Source organism: Geotrypetes seraphini, chromosome 7, assembly GCF_902459505.1.
Source record: "Geotrypetes seraphini chromosome 7, aGeoSer1.1, whole genome shotgun sequence".
Classification (NCBI taxonomy): domain Eukaryota; kingdom Metazoa; phylum Chordata; class Amphibia; order Gymnophiona; family Dermophiidae; genus Geotrypetes; species Geotrypetes seraphini.
In genome coordinates, this window is record NC_047090.1 from 93450613 (window position 1) to 93468459 (window position 17847).

Here is a 17847-nt window from a genome sequence, read left to right on the forward strand (position 1 = left end):
ACCTTGCATTTTTCCACGTTAAAGCGCATTTGCCATTTGCTTGCCTAGTCTTCCAGCTTGTCCAGGTCCCTTTGCAGGTCCTCATACTCCTCCCTGGACCTAACTCTGCCGCACAGTTTGGTATCGTCTGCAAATTTTATAACCTCACACTTTGCCTCCTTTTCCAGGTCATTGATAAATATGTTGAAGAGTAACGGCCCCAGCACCGATCCCTGTGGCACACCGCTTGTGACTCCCCACCAGTCAGAATATTGGCCCTTCACTCCGACCCTTTGCAGTCTACCCAACAACCAGTGCTTGATCCATCTGTGCACATCCCCTCCCACCCCGTGGTTCCACAGCTTCCTAAGCAGCCTTTCATGTGGCACCTTGTCGAAAGCCTTTTGAAAATCGAGGTAAATGATGTCTATGGGTTCCCCATTGTCCACCCGACTGCTTATTCCCTCAAAGAAGTATGAAATAAGAATCGTGGGCAGATGCAAAGTATAAATCTTTGACCATTTAAAAGGTAGTGCACTGATCAAGGTGGTCGCCAGTGAGAGTCAATGAGTATGATACGCGGCCCAAACGAATTGGAGACACTGAACTAGGTGTTGGTCCTTGGCGGGTTGTTAGTCTAGGGGGTGATGGGCAAGAGGGCAGTAGCAGCTTGAGCAAATCTTTTCTCTTTCCTGTTGGTTCGGGGGAGGGGTGGAGGGGTGGTTTCACTCCACTCCTGAGGGCTCCCGAACTGGATGTTGGCCTGGTGCTGCAAATCTTTTTTCTATCTCCCTGTTGGTTCGGGGGAGGGGGAGGGCTCCCGATAGTTGCAGGTTCCCAGACCTTCAATAACGAATTAAAACAAACTCGACCATGGGTAAGGTACTCCAGGTGGTCGATTCTAGCTGCTGTGGGGGAAGGGGTTCCCAGGCCGTTTCTGGGGGCGTAGCACGTTTACACACCCGGCCGGGCGAGAAGGAAGGTGGCTTGAGAGCCCTGTGGTAGCTGGATGCGACGTGGGCCGTCTCCTCGTGTGCGGCAGGTTCAAACTGTGAGGTTTTCTTCACCAAGGACTCTTCACAAAGGCGCATACTAAGGCGCACACGCCTTTGCCGCGCACCGAACGGCAGCGCACCATTAGCGCTGCTGCTCAAATCTTTCACCCGCTAGCTCGGGGGAGGGGCAAAACGGCAATCGGTTGCCTCGGTGGAGCAGGCTCCCGACAAAATGGAGCTCGAGCCGCTGCTGCTCAAATCTTTCACCCGCTGGCTCGGGGGAGGGGCAAAACGGCACTCGCGTGCCTCGGTGGAGGAGGCTCCCGACAAAATGAGATCGGGCCGCTGCTGCTCAATGAATATGCATGGAGCAGATTTGCATGCCTGGCGGAGCTAAGAAGACGCGTTTTTCAACGGCTGTTGAAAATTTTTTCTGACTTGCCTTCCCGCTCGCGTAAACCTTTTTGGCTTTATTGCCTTTTTCCTTTTCTTTAATTTTTGTAAAAAAAAAACTTTTCTTTTTTTTTGTCAAATTTGGTTTTTCCCCGGCGGGGCCTTCTGCCACCATCGAGGCCTCGGCCTTCGATTTGGCTGAAGCCGTTTTTACTTTCATGCCCTCTCAGCCAGGGTTTAAAAAGTGCCAGCAAATGCGCTATATCCATTATATGCAGATCTTTCTCATGCATATACATTAGGGCTATCCTGAAAACCCGACTAGTCTGGTGATCCTCCAGGACAGGGTAGGGAACCACTGCAGTAGATAATTCAGAAGAATCTTTCCATGAATAATCTTACGTATGGTGAGCAAGTGAAGAGTATACACTGTATATAGTAACAATCAGGTATCCAGGGAGGACTCGGGAAACACAGGGTAATATGTTCAAATTTCTTTACTGCCACCAATTAGATGGGCTGCTATATTCTGTGCTACTGTTCCAATATTTTATTGAATTTGTTAAATACAGAAATGTACAGATAAACATAACAATAATACAGTACTACATTAGACTAAGCTGCATACTCTCAAAACATAATAGGGTCAATTAAAGTTGTCATTGAAATCCTTACAGAACTTACCTAGAAAGGCCCATGTTCTAGTAAAACTAGAAATATTATTCTGCTTGATTGCTATTATTTCCTCATATTTCCTGATAACACAGAGATGATTCCATCATTCAGGGAAGTTAAGCTTAGAGTTATCTTTCCAATTGCAGATAATATGATGAATGGCTAACGCAATCATAGAATCAAAGATTTTATTGAATGATGTTGGTAACGAGATATCTGGGTTTGAGGAACGCAGTATGATAGATTTATAAGACAAAGGTAACTTATTGTTCATATACATTATTGCTTGAATTCTGGACCAAATATCCGACTAATAGATTTGCATATTAGGGCATGTATAAAGAAGGTGCACGAGAGTTCCAGGTTGTTGATGACAAGACCAACACAAATCTTAAGACGAATGTAATACTCTTGCCATTTTAGTGGGGGGTCCAATAAGCTTTATGTAAAGTAAAATAGGTGGTTTGGCAAATAGATGCCGACATAATGGGCCTTGCTGTGTGCGTCCAGAATGATTTCCAGTCTAACTCCCCAGGGTTTACATTTAGGTCTCCTGACCATATATAATCACTACTGTAACTGTATCTGGATAATTTTGGACAGTGCAGTCTGAACAGGACTGTGGCTCACTGGTTGAGCTGCTGCCTTTGCACCACAGAGGTTGTGAGATCAAATCCTGGTGCTACTCTTTTAACCCTGGGCAAGTCACTTAATCTTCCAGTGCCCACCATTTTGTATGTCAGCATTGAAATGCCAAAGTGACAAAATGGTGGTATACAAAATCCCTTTCCCTTACTGCATATCTAGAATTCTCCAGCAGCCACTTCTGTATTCAGATTATCCTATCATTGCTTTCTCTCAGCCATCACAGTTGTCAAGTAGTTTAACTAGGCTGATGATATCACTTCCTTTCCATATTCTGCTGTCTTCTCTGTAATTTATATCCTTACTTCTCCCATCACATCACATACATTCTACCTTCATGAGATGAATGAAATACAGTTTAAGAGGTGGATAAATATAACTGAAGTGGACTCTTTTCCTGGAATGCTTGTATCTGAATACTGACGCTGTTACTTCTACAGATTGAAATGACTAGAAATTGTTCAATAACCTGGAGCCCATATTTATATGTCCCTTGCATGCACAGATATTCAGAATACTAGCACTTATGTGTGTAAAGGGTAAAAAGGGTTATGGATTTGATATACAACACTACCTTTGTTATATGCAGGTATTTTCTATGTCCTTATTGGGCTCACAATCTAAGAAGTTGTACTAGTAACTTAGTGCAGAAAAACATAGTGGAATGGACAACAAGGCTAATGAGCATTTGAAGTTTGAAATGCAAGATTATTGTTATAAAGTTTTCAAAGGATCATAAGGAGACAGTGGGATTTGAACCCAGTTTCCCAGCTTCTCAGCCTACTGTACTAGCCATTAGGCTACTGCTCCATTCCTACCCATGAAAGTGCAAGTAGAGCACCAAAATGCTGTTCTGTAATGGTGCATGTTACATGGCATCATGAATAATTGCAAGGAGTATATGAGTAAGGGTAGGGCATGGAATAGGACTGTTACTTACATGCACTTACAAAGTACTATAAGTTACTTCTGTCCCTGCTGCATTTATGTAACAGCATTAAGGTCAGGTCTATGGCTGTGTAACTGCAGGTGAGTAAATGTAAGGTGCACTGATCACAAGTTATGCTAATATTTTATAAGAATCTGGGCGCTTAGATACCATTAAGAACATAAGAATAGCCTTACTGGGTCAGACCAAAAGTCCATCAAGCCCAGTAGCCCATTCTCACGGTTGCCAATCCAGGTCACTAGTGCCTGGCCAAAACCCAGAGTAGCAATATTCCATGCTACATGATAAGATCTCACCATGTGGCATCAAGGCACCTAGATGGAGATACCCACTTAGGGCTCCTTTTACTAAGGTGCGCTAGCGTTTTTAGCACGCGCTAACCACGCACTAAATGAAAAATACGCAAGCTCTATGGAGGCATTAGCGTTTAGCACGTGCGGTATTGTAGTGCACACTAAAACTGCTAGCACACCTTAGTAAAAGGAGCCCTTAGAGAATGAAATTGCCTCCAAGGGAGTAATTCTTTAACTGGGTGCATTCTTTTAGATACTTCAGTTCCACACAATGAGAGTTTATTTTATAATGGCATCTGAGCTTCTAAATTCTGTTATACTAGCGTGACCAAGTATTGGGTGACTAAAATCTAGACTTCTAGTGTAAAAGGTATAGTAGGCTTGACAAGTGTGTTTCTTCCCTTCATCCGAGAGGTTTGCGGAAGGCATCTACATTTTTCAACTCCACTGCCTTATGTCACTGGGCAGTGCCTTAGTTCCTCAGTTTTTCCTTTTGCAAACAAGAAGAGAAAGTGTCTTTTTTTTTCCTGCTGAGAATGTTGTACAGGTTGAAACTGATGCTGCAGGACTATGATTTTCGTACCATAGTGCAGGCACTAATTTTAAGTAAGGTGGATTATTGTAATGCTTTGAATATGGGGGTTGCAAAGGTGAAGATGAGAGCATTGCAGTTACTTTTGAATTCTGATTGATTACTGGTGTGTCGAGAATAGCTCATATAACACCGATTCTTAAACGACTCCATTGGTTACCGATTCAACATAGGGTACAATACAAAATATTGTCAATAGTGCATCAGGTAGTGTATCATGTTTCTCCTGTTGTATTGAAGGGATGGTTTGAAATATATTGCCCATGAAGAACTTTGAGATCTGAAACAAGCATGCAGTTAAATTCTAACAAGAGAAGGTCAATTGTACATTCAAGGATTGGAAATGCTATGATGTCTGTGGAGGGTGTGAAGCTTTGGAACACTCTGGCTGGAACTTTGCAGTTATGTACGTCCAGATTAGGCTTTTTTTTTTTTTAAATTCTTTATTCCTTTTTAATCCTTCAACAAGTGTACAATAAAAATCATACATAGGCTCAAAGACAACACTTGTTAAATCCATCAAAATAATAACAATTGTGTATCCTATATAATAAAAGGCTAACTCGCGCATGCGCAGTCTTATTTGCGTGTTCCGTGCGCTGTAGGTCTGTGGCCGAATGAGTGCGCATGCGCGCGAATACGTCACCACCCGATCGCCTCCACAAGCCGGACCGCAGCCAGACGATGTTCTCCGTTTCTCCTGTCGCCGCCGCCGATCTCCGTTTCGCCTTTGCCGCCCACCCCCTTCTCTTCCTGCGGGCCCGAATGGCGATTCCAGCAGCGTGTACATCAGTCTCCACACGCTGCTTCGGGCCCTTCTGCCCTGATTTGCTCTGCCGCGTCTCTGATGATGTCATCAGGGACGTGCCAGAGTAAATCAGGGCAGAAGGGCCCGAAGCAGCGTGTGGAGACTGATGTACACGCTGCTGGAATCGCCACCTTTGTAGTCCGGCCCGCGGGAAGGGGAAGGGGAAGGGACAGGGACAGGGGGGGTAGAGGAAACGCTAATGCTGCTGCACAGGGAACTGGTGGGGGGGGGGAGGGAAATGGAGGGGAAGGGAATGCTGCTTTGGACGGACAGACAGACAGAGAGAGGAAGGGAAACACAAAGAAAATAAGAAATACACAGGGGCAGGTGCTCAGTGAACTGGTGTGGGGGGAGGGAAATGGAGGGGGATGGAATGCTGCTTTGGACAGACAGAGAGAGGAAGGGAAACACAAAGAAAATAAGAAAGACACAGGGGCAGGTGCACAGGGAACTGGTGTGGGGGGAGGGGGATGGAATGCTGCTTTGGACAGACAGACAGAGGGAGGAAGGGAGACAGAAAGGAAAGAAGAAAGACACAGGGTCAGGGAGATACACAGAAAGACAGACAGGCAAAGGGGGCCAGGGACAGAGACAGACAGAAAGGACAGCGGGAGCCGCGTCAGGAGGGGTGCGGGATGCGGCAGTGGGAACTTTTCCAATGGGTGCAACTGGGCAGCTGTCGGGAACCTCTGATCAGGGGCAGAGCAAGGTAAGAGTATCATAGGGATAAGAAGGAGGAGGGAGGATAAAAAAGGAAGGGATGCCTACTGCTGGACAGGGGGAGAAGGAAAGAGATGCTGATGGACAGGGGAGGTGAAGAAAAAAGAACGGAGGACTAATGTTGGACAGGGGGAGAAGGAAAGAGGTGCTGCTGGACAGGGGGGAGGTAAAACAAAGGGAGAAGGGCTGCTGCTGCATAAGGAGAGCAGTGAAGGGGTGGTGGTGGACACAGGGGAGGTAAAAGGAAGGGAAAATGGACAGGGGGAGCAGGCAAGGGGTGGTGATGGACAGCCAAGGAAAAAGAAAGGCAGAAAGAAAGAAAGCGGCTAAGGAGAGAGAGAGAAAAAAAGACAGACACACACACATATGTTCTAGCACCCGTTAATGTAACGGGCTTAAAGACTAGTATATATATATAAACCCATAACCCACCCTCCCTTCGAACATTATTCTTCTTATTTCATTTTAAAAAACTATTAAAACCATACATGTTAATGTATTTATGTGATAGGGTTTGAGTGAGGTTGAGAGGTGAGACTTATGGTAGGTCAAGGACTTGGTTTATGTACTCTGATGTTATTTTAAGTTATGTAGGACTTGCCTTTATGATTACTATGCTTGTGTGGTCAAATTTTTATGTATGTTTTTTTTATGTGAACCACATAGGCTATATGCGGTATATAAACTTTTTAAATAAATAAATTTTCAGGTTTTTATCTGACCTTGGAGGCTTCCTGGTGCTATAGAGGTTCTCAGAAATCCTGAGATAGCTCTGCCTGGGAGAAGATATAGCCTCTGGGTTCATTGGGCTGTGGGTGGGGTGGGGGGTGGGGGACACTCTTTTACAGGGAACCTACCTAGCTGGCCTGCACTAATGTTTAAGGCAGCTCAAGAAGAGTTCCCCTGGGAGCTTGGCTCGCTCTGATTTCACTGCACAACAATTTTTTGGTTAAGTCTTGATTCCTGAAAAGTTTTTGGTGATTATGACAGGTACCAACTTGGTATGCTCAAATATGGTTTTGGTTTTACTGCATCACGTAAGAACTATGAGAAATAGACATTTTTATGTTTACTGACAATAAAATATATAGTCAAGTTTACGTTTCGCACAAGCGACTAAATGAAACAGAATTAAAAGTGTTTTGCTCCCGAGTTTCTTTTATATTCAGTGTCTGGTGCATCACGTTGTAGCATCCAACAATAGTCGGCAAGCATTGACGGATTCCAATTGCCCTGGTATCGTTTCTCCATCGTAGCTATGTCTTGATGAAACCTTTCACCGTGCTCGTCACTCACAGCACCGAGATTTGCGGGGAAGAAGTCCAAGTGTGAATGGAGGAAATGAATCTTGAGTGACATATTGCACTTCATTCTCTTGTATGCTTTGAGAAGTTTGTCTACCAGCTGAATGTAGTTTGGGGCTCTGTAATTGCCCAGAAAATTGTCAACAACGTCTTTCAAGGCTTTCCAGCCAATTTTTTCCGGCCCAACTAACAGATCTTCAAATCGCTTGTCACTCATAACATGTCTGATCTGGGGGCCAACAAAAATACCCTCTTTGATCTTGGCATCAGTTATTCTTGGGAACATCTGTCTTAAATAACGAAAACCTTCCCCTTCCTTGTTCATTGCTTTCACAAAATTCTTCATGAGTCCCAGTTTAATGTGAAGAGGAGGCAAAAATATCTTTGTCGGGTCAACAAGCGATTCATGTGCTACATTTTTCTGTCCTGGAACTAACTTTTTACGGAGTGGCCAGTTCTTTCTAGAATAGTGCGACTCTCTGTCTCGGCTGTCCCATTCGCAGATGAAACAGCAGTACTTTGTATAGCCAAGCTGCAGTCCTAGTAACAGAGCAACGTCTTTGAGGTCTCCACAGATATTCCAGTTATACCTGGTATACTGGACATACTTTAGTAACATTTCGTTGCCATTGTGCAACAGAACAGCTTTCAGGCTTAACATTGACGAATCAATGAAAAGACGCCACTCTTCCGGGTTGTGATCACAACCAAAGACCGAGAACAATCCTTCAATGTCACAACAGAAACAGAGACTGTCGACTTGTGCAAAAAATTTGGTTATATCATGATGCCGGTCTCGAAACACAGAAATTTTCGTACCTGGTGATAGCAAACACCATTCCTGCAGTCTCGAACCTAGCAGCTCAGCTTTTGCTTTTGACAGACCCAAATCTCTGACCAAATCGTTCAATTCGGACTGTGTTATCAGATGTGGATCGCCTGATGAGGATGGTTCAAAATCCGGGTCAATGTCACTGTTAGAACCCTGCACTGCAGTTTCTTCATCTGGTTTGTCTAAGGTCCAATCCTCTGGTGGTTTCGGAACTGGAAGACTGTCATCATGTGGCATGGGTCTCATTGCTGAAGGCAGATTAGGATATTCAATTGACTTCTTGTTTTTGGCAGAGAAACCAGACACATTAGTCAAACAGAAATAACAGTCCGTCACATGGTCTTTCTGTTCTCGCCATATCATCGGAACAGCAAATGGCATCGTCTTTCGAGTACCTCTGAGCCAGGCTCTCAGACTAACAGCACATGTCGCACAGCAAATGTGAGGCGCCCATTGCTTGTCTTGATCACCTATTTTGCAGCCAAAATACAGATGATAGGCTTTCTTTACAAGGGCAGTCATCGAACGTCTCTGAGGCGTAAGTGTATATTCCCCACAGATATAGCAGAATGTGTCGCGGCTGTTACGACACCGACGAGACATATTGCCCGACACCAAAACGTCTATAGCATCAAGCTTACTTACTGTTATATTGCTACAGCTACTATACTACTATACTTTACTATACTGATACTATATACACACACGGACTATCTATATTAACCAAATGAGCAGGATCGGTGTATGGAAGCCACCATTATAGCATGGTGAGACAGCGCAAGCTCGTTCAGACCTGCCCAGACATGCCCAGGATGTCATCTTCCATAAAACAGCTTCCAACCTGGCTAGATTTTATGCATGGACATACCCAGGCGGCACAAACCGTTGTTGATAAGACACTTATGGGAGAAAAAATTGTTTGCATCCAAATATAAGAAAAAATCACGACAAAATTGAAGATTTCTCTGAAATGGTACGTGATGGGTAATTTTTGATGTAATATTCATGATCAGCACCCAAAATTCTATAAGAAACACCCAGCAGTGTTCAGGAAGCAAAAACTTTGTTGTGCAGTGTTTTCAGGCACCAGAGTGTGTTGGTCCATATATATACTTTTTGTCTAATTTATGTATATCCTGAGTTATCTCCATTTGGTTTATTAGGACCCCTGTTGAAGGCGTGCTAACTGAAACATGTACCGTGTCGGGTCCCTTGGTTTGTTTTAAGGTGGTAATGTTAACTGCACTCAATTATTTGATATAATAAATTTAGCCTGTATCATTGTACGTTTGTCTGCAATTTTTCTTTGTTTTGCTTTCATGTTTTTTTACTGCAGATTTTGTTTGATTTCCTTTTGTTGTTTGTTTTGGTCCAGAGGACTGTGTAGCAGGTACTGGCTGCATCCCCACCTCTGAAAATGCATGTAGAGCTAGTGGTGTCGAGGATTTCAGACACTTGGGATCTGATTAAAAGGCAGCCCAAAGAGGAATCTACAAGCTTGTTTGAGGCAGATATATTCTCCATAACCCAGCTACAGTGAGAGCTGATGCAGGCAAGTCACCTTCCTGTTCTGCAATTCAAAGCTTTAAGGGTATCTGGAGTTTCATATAGGATCTCCCATCTCCAAAATCCTCTTTGCTGAATTTTTGGACCTTTAATTAAGCTCTCAAGGGCCTTTTACTGGACCCAAAATGCTGCAGCAGCAGTCATCTTGGATTTCCTGGTTTTAGTTTAAAAGCCTCATCATACCTTAGGTGGTAAACTAGAAGGAGGGTATATTATACAGTATTGGCAGTTCTCAGTGCAAAGGACCTCACATAACATATGTTATCTCAAATCCACATTCTGTCCAAAGTGAATAATCATCTATACCATATCCTATACTAAACTAAACTAAACCTTAGGTTTGTATACCGCATCATCTCTACATTCACAGAGCTCGACACGGTTAACAAGAATTAGGGTAGAAAGGAACTCCACTGGAGGGAAAGATGAAGAGGAAATTTAGAGGACTAGAATAAACAGAGAGGGAGGAAGAGTTACATTTTTGAGAATAACCAGGTTTTCAGATGTTTACGGAAGAGTTGGAGGGAGCTCAGATTCCTAAGAGGGGAGGTAAGGTTGTTCCAGAGCTCAGTGATTCTAAAAGGGAAGGAGGAACCTAGTTTTCCTACAAGGGAGACGCCTTTTAGAGAGGGAAAGGAAAGTTTCAGTTTTGGGGTGGATCTGGTGGAATTCCCTTAATACTTAAAAAATTCTCCTATTATTTTTAATTTTTATGATTATTTTTTAATATATATCTCTAACTTGATATTAAAAATATTAAATTAATGTATACCATTACCCAGTAATTTTCAATTTCATTATTAAACTGCTCCATGAATAATTATACATTTAGTGCTGTTTCTTTGCTAAAAAATATAGCTCAATGATACTATCAGCAACACTTATCTTGTATAGCATCCTGCTAATCCAACGTTGAACTTAAAACTTAATCTGCCTGATGCTCCGTTTTTACTCGAGAATTTCAGTCACCAGACCTTCATCGGGGGAAGTGAATGTTGCTGTATTACTGAAAAATGAGGCATTCACATCAAATGAACAGTAGAACCCTAAGATTTATACCCAACTTCTAAACACCATTTCTATCTATATCGAGCATTACTCCATTACTCAGCTAGTTAAAACTTTGCTTGGTGATCTTGATATCAAGCAACCTAACAAATACAAGTGTCCCCCCCCCACACACAAATCAGCACAATTACTCACAGGCCTGATACCCCTTCTAGCACGCGGCAAGCTGCATCGATTCTCAGATCAGAAATGCCTACCGAATCTGCCGGCATTTATATTTACATTCCAAAGGTCATACCTCTATGACATCATTGCGTCCCACAGAGAAAATGGTGTGCACAACGTGATGAGGTCACTAATTAATGTTTAATACGACCCCAATAGTATTTAAATATATCACCCTCATTTAGAATGCCTATGGGTCGAAGGTAATGCCTACAGATAAAAGCTACAATACAAATGGTCTATTTTTTAGCCCTTTTCAATGTCTTTCAGGCATCCCATTCTCTATTAAGTCCATCTGGTGTAAGGGTTTAAATAAAAAAATCCAGCGCCTTTCCTTTTTCAACAGAACAGAATTAATATCGCCTCCTCTTACTGAATTGCTCACACGTTCTAATACTACAAACTTCAGGTCATCAAAACATGTTTAAATTCTAGGCAATAGGACACCATCGGTGCAGCAGTATCACCCTGTCTTAAATGTGAGTGGTGCTCAATCAATCTAGATTTCAGTGCCCATGTGGTCTCCCCAACATATACTAATCCACACGGGCACCAAATGGCATAAACCACTTGTGTTGTACAGGTCGAGTGATGTTTCAAAACTAGAGTGCGTGCATTTAGTAGTAATCTCTGACCTATGAAAGAACATTTACATAGGCTACATTGGCCACATGGGTAATGTCCTAAAGGGGCCAACAACAGTTGTAATAATATTTTGATTTGGCAGAAAGGATGGTGAAAGAAATTCCTTTAACTTTCTCCCTCTAGTACAGTGCTCCCCTGTGAATTCGCGGTCCGCGATTCACGGTCCCGGTCATTTGCAGTATTTTCTGACCGCGAATGACCGGGCAGGAGAGGGCAGCCAGAAAGGCAGGAGAGGGCAGCTGGAGCCCTGGCGAGTGAAGGAAATTACTCGTAGTATGCTCCGACCGCCTCTTCCTGTACTAAAGTCAGGCCTCACCAATCAGGAACTGCTTTGACACGCAGCTCCTGATTGGTGAGGCCGACTTTAGTACAGGAAGAGGTGGTCGGAGCATACCGCAAGTGATTTCCTTCACTTGTCAGCCCTCTCCTATCTCCCCCGCTAAAAACCATATTCGCATTTTTAAAACATTCGCGGGGGTTCCTAGAACGGAACCCCCGTGAATATCGGGCAGTACTGTATATGCAAATTGTAGTGCTTCTAATAAACTTCATGCAGCTGGACAACATACCAGAACTTTAAGATGCTTCGCTTGGTGTTTTGATTACCAGAGACATAAGGTAGTACACAGGTTACACGGGTGGTTGCTTCCTTCTGTTGTGATTGTAAAAGATATGTCCCTTCTGCCCATTTGGCTCGTGTATATGCCCGTTTTATGACTGAGACCGGATAACCACATGCAAGAAACCTCGCTTTCAATGTCCCTGCCTGTAATTCAAATTCTTCTATAGTGGAATAGATCCTTTGCAGCCTAAGAAATTAACCGACTGGAATATTCCGTCGCAGATGTAATGGATGATGACTTGTGTAGTGTAATAATGTGTTTCTATCTGTGGGCTTTCTAAAAATTGAATATGAAAAAGTCCCTTCCTCATATGTTATTTTAAGATCCAAAAAATATATCTGTTGGTCATGAAATGTGAAGGTATATTTTAAATTTGGATCACAATGTCAAAAGGGAATTCAGTTGCTCACTTATGCCTTGCCACAGAATAAAAACGTCATCAATGAAACGTTTCCCAAAAAGTATATTTGTTTTCCATGGATTAGATGGGAAAAATTGTTTTTCGAATGCGCCAAAATAAATGTTAGCAACATCCGGAGCGACCATAGCCCCTATTGCAGTTCCTTTAATTTGCAAAAAATATTTATCCTGAAATAAAAAGAAGTTTTTCTTTAAAACAAATTGTAATAAAGTAACCAAAAAAGACGTGAGTGGATCCAATGGAGTAGCCGTTGTATCAAGTGTTTCTCATATAATTTGAAGAACCTTTGTTTTGCGGTATATTATCGATCATGCCTTACTCCTTGATAGACTAAAATCAATAGGTGTCTGTGACCAAATACTAGAATGGTTTATCTCTTTTTTCTCTGATCGATCATCCATAGTTAGTTTCAATAACACGACATCAAAGTCTTATACTCTCAATTATGGTATTCTCCAAGGATCCATTCTATCCCCATTATTGTTTAACATTTTTTTATCACCTCTATTAAGTCTTTGTCAATCGATAGGCTTTACTACCTTCACATATGCCAATGACATTCAACTTTTACATCCCCTAAATCCACAAAATACAGAAGAAATACTTGAGATTAACAAAAAAAACTTGAGACAATCAAAGACTGGCTTAATTCCAACATACTAGCTCTAAATATACAAAATCCAAAAGCTTTACTTTTCCCATGGAAAAAGGGAATAATCTTAAGTATTCCTTTCACTCTTGATAACATTCATCTGGACTTAGTAACATCTTTAAAAATACTGGGTGTCATTATTGATGATAAATTCTCCTATCATGAACACATAAGTAATACCGTTAAATTTTGCTTCTATAGGTTACGCATGATTCGCTCGATCTCTAAGTTTCTTGAGCCAAAATCACTAAACATTCTAATGCACTCCCTAATTATCGCTAAACTCGATTACTGCAATTCATTATTAATAAACATCACACAAAAAGAAAAGAAGCACCTTCAAATAATACAGAACACAGCTGTCAAACTCATTCATAACGGTAAAAAATATGATCATGTTACTCCTTTTCTGATCAACTCACACTGGCTTCCAATCAACCACCGTATCACCTTTAAAACACTACTCTTAGTATTTAAAACTCTTTCCACCAATGAACCACAATTTATCAATAGAATGCTTATTCCTTATAATACACCGCGTTCTCTGCAGAGTACTAGCCAAAAGCTCATAGAAGTCCCCTCCCTGAAAGTTACCGAAACTCGACGACATGATATGTTTTCAGTGATGGCCCCGCAACTTTGGAGCATTTTGCCTCAATATATAAGAGAGGAAAAGGATCTTAGCCGTTTTAAAAATAACTTAAAAAGTATTAGCTCTTATCTACAATAAGTTTTACTTTGGCACTGTTGCACTTTATGAAAAACTAAGATATTCACAAATTTAAAAACAAAAATGGCCCAGTGAGGATATAATGTATAAATCCAACCACTATGAAACATATTTGAGTGGCTGGTGGCATTTCTGAGGGTCAATTGCATTCAATACTGCGCTGGGAAAATTACCAGGGGGTGACTAGCCCTTAGCAGTGACTAGCCCTTGTATTATGTAAGGTATACATATAGCATTGCTAGACAACATGCACAAATACTTAGCAAATCTGGATAAGTCACAAAATATACATAGACAAACAGATCTCATAGTCAGCAAAGCACACAGCTAAGGTTTATCACTGAACTAATTACCACATTCCATAAAACTTTCCTTTCTCAGGCAACTGCTGTATCCCTTTCTAACCAGCTGAACAGTAGAGAAAATTCCTGTTCTCACAATTAGTTGGTAGAGGGCCATCTCCATTGGGTGCTAAGGAATTATCTTCCCGGGCAGTTAGTCAGAGGTGTGCCCACATTCTGCTAGTCTTAGATGGATCACCATACTGCTGATGTACCAGGTCTTGCAGGATGATAAATGTCAGCATAATAGCTGTCAGTCTTTCATTTGTCTTTCAGAGGAAAAGTTCACAGATTCTAAATTCAGAAATTCTCTCTCTCTCTCCTCTCCCCTCCCCCCCCAGAGCAGCACACATGAAGACTTTCTTGGCAATCTTGTTTTAAGGGAAGCACATGAAGTCACCCAGGTCTCAACAACTCCAGCACCTTTCTTTGTCTAACTAAAATGTGCCCCCTTCTCCTTACTCCTCTGCCGAGGATTCTCCCTATAGACCAAACGGTGTCCGTCTTGCAGGGGCATTCTTTGGTCACATAGCAGAATCATGAAGCCTGCATGTCAGTGTCAGATGGACCCACAAATCATGCCTGTCAGAATTGTCCAAGTTTTGCAGATGTAGTCTCTCCCTTCCACACATTCCACTGGGGAAGCAAGGGGGCCCCAGTGTTGGTAAAGATGACCTTGTCTAAGCATACACAACTTGTAAAATTCCAAGATGCTGCAAGTGGGAAGAAAATGTTTTTTGGCCTAATTTAGGCCATAGGCCTAAAATGGCAGCCCTACAGAAGCCTTGGTGAAGATCTGTTCATATAAATGGGTGCTGGACATCTTTCAAGAGGGCTACAATCTCAAATTCTTTCACCCTCTTGATGAATTTTTTGTAGATTCTCCCACAGGAAGACTGGAGAAAGCAGTCAAAGTCAGAGCGAAGGTAAACCAGCTTTTGGAGATCTAAGCCGTGGCGTCAGTACTGGATGAAAAATTCAGCTTGGGCAGATACTTGAGCAGATACTTTATCATGGCCAAGAAAAACTTAAACAGTTGGAGGTCCATTCTGGATCTGAAGTCTGTCAATGTGGCACTGAAGGTATCCAGATTCTGAATGGAGCCGCTGTGTTTGGTCATAGTCTTGGTGGCACTGGCGGAATTCCTAGCTTCACTGGATTTGATGGAGCCTTACTTATTCCCATTCTCCCTGAACATAGAAGGTTTCTCAGGTTCCATGCACTGGAAAGGCATTTCCAAATTCCAGCATTCCCTTTCTGGTTGGCAAAGGTGATGGTTCAGCACACCTGCGCAAAGCAGAGATTCAGGTTCATTCATACTTGGCCGATTGGCTGATCAGAGCCTCATCCAAAGCCAAAGGTTGCCAAGCAGTGGCACAAGTTGTACAGATCCTGCAGGTTCTGAGATGGATTGTCAATTTCTGAACCCGGCCCAATCCCTAGAGTATCTGGGGATTCTGTTTAACATTGCAGAAGGCCGTGTTTTCCTTCCAAAAAATTGCAAACTGAAGCTAAAATGCCAACTTTTGGAAATCCTGGCGAGGTCAGCTCCTCCTCCTAATCATTTCTATAGTGCTATAGTGCAGCGTTGTCCATCAAAACATTGAAAAAAGAGTCCCTGCTCAAAAGAGCTTACAATCTAGTCAAGACAAACTGGACAAGAGGGTGTATACAGTGCTCAGGTGGGGGAATTACAGAGAGAATAATAAGACAAATATTGGTGCTTAGCAGGAGGGGGAATTACAGAGGGAATAATAAGACAAATATTGGGGCTTAGCAGGAAAGGGAATTACAGAGGGAATGATAAAACAAATATTGGTGCTTAGAAGGTGGTGCTGGTGTAATGGTCAAAAGGTAGAGCAGTACACAGCTCCCATATCCGTAATCCTGTTGTTCCTTCAGGATGGTCTTGAAAAGGGCCTAGTGGTCAGCTGTCTTAAGGTGAAGGTAGCCATCCTCTCATGCTATAGAACTTGAGTGAAGAAAGGATCCCTAGCTTCCCATCCAGACATCACTAGATTCCTCAAGGAAGAGTTGCGGCTACATCCTCCCATGTAACAACCATTCCCTACATGGAATCTTAATATTGCTTTGTGGGCCCTCTGTATGATCCCTACAGAATGTGTTACTGATGGATCTTGCAGTCACGACAGTTTTCCTGGTGGCTGTCACCGTGAAAAGGGTTTTGGAGCTCCAGGCTCTGTCATGCAGGAAGCCCTTCCTCAGATTTATGGAGATGGACGTATGTCTATGCACTGCGCCTTCCTTTCTAACAAAAGTGGTCTCGGCCTTCAATGTAAATTAGGAAGTCCGGCTTCTGGCTTTTCATTCCACAGGTATAAAGTAAAAGGATAAAATCTTGACGTTACTGGACTTGAGGAGAGTCCTTCTCCATTATCTCGATATGACTAATGAATTTTGTCTTTCCAATCATCTTTTTGTGTTAACCAACCTTAACAAAGGTGTCCATCTCCAGATGGATTTGCATAGCTATCTTACATGCGTACATTGGCTGTGGTAAACAACCATTGATTTCTTTGAAAGCGCTTTCCACCAGAGGCATGGCTGCTTCATGGTTAGAATCCTGGGCAGTTCCTCCCAAGGAAATCTGTAGAGCAGCTACATGGCCCATCCTCCATACTTTTACAAAATTTTAGTGTACACATGGCACAGATTGGCACCGCTTTTTCATCCTTAGTGCTCACAGCAGGATCATCTGCCGTGCCTTAGACTCAGGGGACTGCTTTGGTATGACCCACTGTGCCTTTTGCAGTGGAAGGGAAGGTTAGATTCTTACGTCGATCTTTTTTCTAGTAGAATGATATAGTTGGCTTGACAGCCCATCCTGTCAGATGTTAAGTTAGCCTGCTTTCTGCCTCTGACACATATGGGTGTATCCAGATGCTTTGTCTGTGAACGGCCAAGAGAGAAAGAAGTTGTTTAATCTACTTCTGTTAAACAAGTAAGAAGAGTTATCCGTTAGCACTATGGTGAAAACTTTGGGAGAAGCTTTAAGAGCTGCATAAATGTTAGTTCTGGTTGCACTCAAGTGGCTTGTTTGGTTCCACTTTTGTTTATGATATATATCCATTGGTTTAATTGTTCTTGTTGCAGAGCAGGAGTTCCCCACACCCTACTTGTTCTTTCTCCTTTTTAGGGATTATCCATTTCTTTGGTATGAACTGAGGCACTGCCCAGTGACACAAGGAGTTGGTGTTGAAAAATGTAGATGATGTCATCTGCAAACCTCATGGGTGAAGAGAAGAAACCCACTTGTCAAGCCCTAGTGTACCTTTCTACTAGAAAGAAGATTATCGAGGTAAGACCATATTACGTTGTTTTATTGTGAGTTGTATTGGTTGCCTACGGAGGCTCGGGTATTGTTCTAGCTGGGTTGATTTTGTTATAAGACTTTACATGGCACAGCCCCTTTATACTTGGTTAACAGATT

General features: G+C 42.5%; 1 protein-coding gene across 6 annotated transcripts in view; it reads left to right on the forward strand.

The window, feature by feature from the left end:
- The window catches only part of TTC6 (tetratricopeptide repeat domain 6), a 302423-nt gene that overhangs the window by 145445 nt on the left and 139131 nt on the right, over positions 1-17847 (forward strand). The gene's annotated exons all lie outside the window — the stretch shown is intronic.